The sequence below is a fragment of the Propithecus coquereli genome, unplaced genomic scaffold (assembly GCF_000956105.1).
Source record: "Propithecus coquereli isolate 6110/MARCELLA unplaced genomic scaffold, Pcoq_1.0 Scaffold76, whole genome shotgun sequence".
Lineage (NCBI taxonomy): Eukaryota > Metazoa > Chordata > Mammalia > Primates > Indriidae > Propithecus > Propithecus coquereli.
Window position 1 is genome coordinate 5,519,734 of NW_012153729.1, and position 4,503 is coordinate 5,524,236.

Genomic DNA, 4,503 nt, shown 5'->3' on the forward strand with positions numbered 1-4,503 from the left:
GGCAGGAACCAAAGATCGAATGGAGAACTCCAAGGAGGAGGACCCCTTGTCCTGCACAGCAGGAGAGAGGGTAGGAGGTGTGAGCGCATCATCAGGCAGGTTGCAAGATTTCACGGAGAGAGCATGAGAACGCTTCTGCCTGGTATTTCTGTTTTCTGAACACGTATGAGAAAAACTCATCTGCTGGGGTGGAACAGTAGGAAGGTTTGCAAGGAAGTATGAGGTTGTTACAGAACCACTGACCTTCGACCAGATATCTTTCGTATTCCCCATAGCACCCCGCACGGAGCCAGTTAACACGGGATGTGCGGAACACACACCAGTGAGGTGAGGGACAGAAAGTCTGGAGTGGGAACTTGGCTATAGCCCTTTTGAGCCAGCGTGTGGAAGGCGTGGGAGCCCAGACGCGCAGGCTCCCTCTCTCAGGTGTGAGGCCTGCCTGCCTGTTTGTTGAAGGCAGAGTCTCAGGTATCTGCAAACAGTTAAGTCAAATAACCACCCCTTCTGCCACAAATGTCACCTCCAGTAGACACAAGCTGATAAACACTGCCATAAAGATAAGATGTCAAGACAACCGCATCAGGGCTCTCTTGACCCCGCTGGCATCCCAGCCAAGAGCAAACACCACATGTCTGGATCCCACCAGGCAATAGTGTGGAATTCAACCTCCTGCCCAGCCCTGACATTACTTTAATGGACACAGCCTGTCCTTTACTATATCAAATTTCCCTTTCTTTCTTCCTCTGTTAATTTGTGATCAGACTCCTCTCCTTTCTTTTTTTCTTCCTTCTTGCTTTCTCTCCTAGCTTAGCCACAGTTAAATTTCTTATTTTCATTTTCCTGTGTAATTTTGTCTCTTCCACTTATTATCTCTTCTCTGGTTGTGCCCAGCCCCCAATCCATCCTGACTCTTTTCAGAGAATGTCCCAGCCCCCCCCATGTCATCAGGGTACAGGTATAAGGTTCAGCAGGTTCACTCTTCCTTTTCTATATGGATGTGCTAAAAATGCAGCCAACTTACATCAAAGCGGAGGTATTGGAACAAGGGTGGGACTGGGTGTGATGTGGGTGAGTCTTACTGCTTTTATTATTTCAGCTATTAGGCAATCGATGGTAAAAGACCCTTATGCCTTTTCCAAGGCAATGCATCTTTTGCGAAGATACTTTGTGATTATGTAACATATATGCATGACATATTTTGCAAATAGTCATCGACTCATTTGGTCTGGGAGCCACGGTCTAATGGATCCGGGCTCTCAGATGCTAGACCACATACTGCATACAGGAAGAACATGTGGTATCTGTGAAAATATGCAAAAATCTGTTAAAAATCCTTCTATTTTAGGCATTTTTCTGGCTTGCTTTCTATATTTCTATTAAAAAGTAAGGGGAAATCTGCCCCCTTGATGTTCTGAATGAGATAAGAGAGTACTGATGCGCCTAGAGAAAGTAAAAGTGTCAGAATACGTCCCTGGTTTTGAAAGATGGCCCTCCAGCATGCAGACACTGGGCTGTCAGGCATGGCCACCCCATATGTCACTCCAGCTTGGGTCCCCAAACTGACTGTACAATTGCAGAGACCCACACTCAGGCAGAGGGCAAGGAGCAGTGTGGGTACTGTCTGAATGGTTCTCAGAGTGATTTGGGCCATCTGTCTCTCCATGTTCTGAAATTTTCTTTAATAATGTGACAAAGTAGAAGGATCAAGGACTGCTAGAATCGGACTCACAGGGATCTGAAGACAGGCTCTGCCACTGACTAGCTGTGTGACCTCAGGCAGGTTGCTTGGTCTTGCTGAACCTTGGTTTTATCTATAAAATGAGTGCCATACCATCTATGCCATAGAATTACTGTAAAAACTAGAGGCAATACATTTAGAGTGTCGAGACAGTGCTATGACTATGGGCAGAATGCCTAGGTTTGATTTCAGGGCCCCAGGATGATCTGAACATAATCTCTTGAACTTAAACATTTGATATTTAAAATTCTACAACTCAGGATTTAAGGTGAAAGGAAGAAAGCTTGACATTAAGAGTCATCACACAATACACACACATACTCATCCCTAAACCAAAACAAAACTATGGCAATAAAGCAAAAAGGTGTCTCTTTCACTCATATATCTCCTAATACCTTGAGAAAAGACTCTAGGTTTTCATCTCTGTCCCCAGCATGGTGCCTGGTCTGCCTGGTCCAGCTACTGAAGCTTTCACCTGGTTTTGATATGCAGAAGGAGAAGGGGACAGGGCTGCTCCCAGGATGCAGGGAGCAAGGAAAGGAAACGCGGAGAGCAAAGCGTCAAAGCCACATTTCCTGTGGGTCCTGGGAACTTTTCCAGTTTCTAGGCTAAGAAAGTTTAGTAACAGCCTCTGTCAGTGCTCAGTTCTGCAGGCAGAGGAGCAACAGTGGCATCTTCAGGCCAGTCAGATGAACTTGGCCAGGGAAATACAGAGGAAAGGCAGGGGATGCCCTGATTTCAAAACTCAGCTCTGCAGTGGAGACAGCTGGCCCGCTTGCCTTTTCTCCACCTGAGCTTACAGGTATTGTGCACAAGTGTAAATCATCTTATACAAAGCTCCAGGCCCCTAGACCCTACCCGATGTGTTGACATTTCTCCCCTTCCTGTTAGAAAGACTTCAGCCAAATTCTCATGGAGCTGGAAGCTCAGAGGAGTTGTATGTCCATTAGGGCTAGGGCAAGCAAGAGAACTGATTCTGATTTTTTCAAAAAAGAAAATTTATCAGTAAGACATTGGACAGCTCATAGACTCTCTGGGAAAGCTGGGGAACCAGGCTCACGCGACAGGCAGGAATGAAGGGAAGGTAACATTCAGAACCCAGTCAAAGCATACCACAGGGTGATGATTCTGGTGAGGACATCATTGTGGATGCCCACAGCTGCCACCAGCACCACTGCCAGCAAGGAGCTGCAGCTGGACTCACTGCCCCAGCTGACCCTGAGGAGTGGATGCTGCAGGCAATACCTGTGCCACCTCCAAAATGAAATCTCAATGTCACCTGCTTCTTCACTAGCTCTCCACTCAAAGTCTCAGGCCACAGGCTTGCACCGTAGCTGCAAAAGGTCCAGGGGAAAAGATACTACCAGGCTAACATGAATTCGCCAAATATAGAAAACAGTCTGCAGACGCTGAGCAGCCGAATACCAATAATTGTGCCCTGCAGAATGGGACTGCAGAGGCGGCAAATTGCAGGCCTGCCATCAGGGGGCGCTCTGAGTTTGTGGAAAATTATGTGAAAAAGTAGAAAAGGGCTGGAGCCAGGAATTCAAAACTCTAAGGCCCAAGTGCTGACTGGGTTACTTATTAGCTAGGTGATTTGGGCACGTAAATAAACTTCTCTGGGTTTTTGTCATGCACAGACTAGGCATTAATTGCAGGGCTGGTGTTTGTATCCAATGAGGTAATTTTGAGGACACGCTTGGACAATTGTACTGAGTGAAACCATTTGCCTCTCCCGGTCCCGGCTTACCCATCTGTAAAGTGGGAATGATACTCCCTACACTGGGGGGCTATGGAGAGGTAAACTAGAATATTATAAATTAATCGTTTATGTACAGGTTGAACTTCTTTGATGTCTGGGATTTGCCTCAAAATACTGGAGGTGGCAGGTGGTGCTGCAGATAAGTCGGACCACGAGTTAGTAAGGGTGGAACCTGCCGCTGGGCACATCATGCCATTTTTTCTGTATTAGTGTTGGGTATAAAAGCTTCCATCGTAAATTTTTTTTTTTTTTTAAATAAAGAGTGTTGGACTTACTTAGAAGAAACAAGATCACAATCCCCAAATTGCATTATTACTGGGTCAACCCCAGGAGCCCCCCACCCCTCGGGCACGGTGCCCTTTGCCTTTCTGCCCCACGTTCCCCGCGGGCCACGCAGTGAGGCCATGGCAGGGCAAACGTCTGTAGTGGCCAAATGTAGATCTGAAACAAAATGGAAAACCCCAATGAAGGAATCAACATTTAAAGAGAAACAAGCGCTCAGGTACCCCTTAAGGGGCAGCGAAGTAATCCTTTACAATGAACGAAGGACTCAAACTCTTTTTCTAAAACTGCATTGGGTCAATGACCACAGGAAAATAGCCGCGAACGCGCCTCCGCCGCTGCAGCCCGCGAGCCAGGGCGGGAATGGGCGGCGGTTCGGGCCACACCTGCGGGCCCGCAGAACTTAATGCCCACCGCGAACTCGACGACGGAGCTCTTCCAACAGGAAAGGCTCCGCTGGCGCTGGGGGGTTTCAGGTCACGCAGGGCTTCGGCCAGCTTAGCAAAGGCACGGTCAGCCTAGCGACCTCACCTAACCGCCCAGGTTCCTTCACCGCGCCAGGGCGCGCCGCCCACCACCTGCCCGGGCTCTCGGCGGCGCAGGAGAAGCCCGGAACAAACATGGCCCCGGCGGGGCGGAAGGGCTTCCGCCCCCAAACAAGATGGCGGAGAGGCGGGGCTGGCAAAGCGGAAGTAGCTAGTGGACGTCTGACGGGTGCATC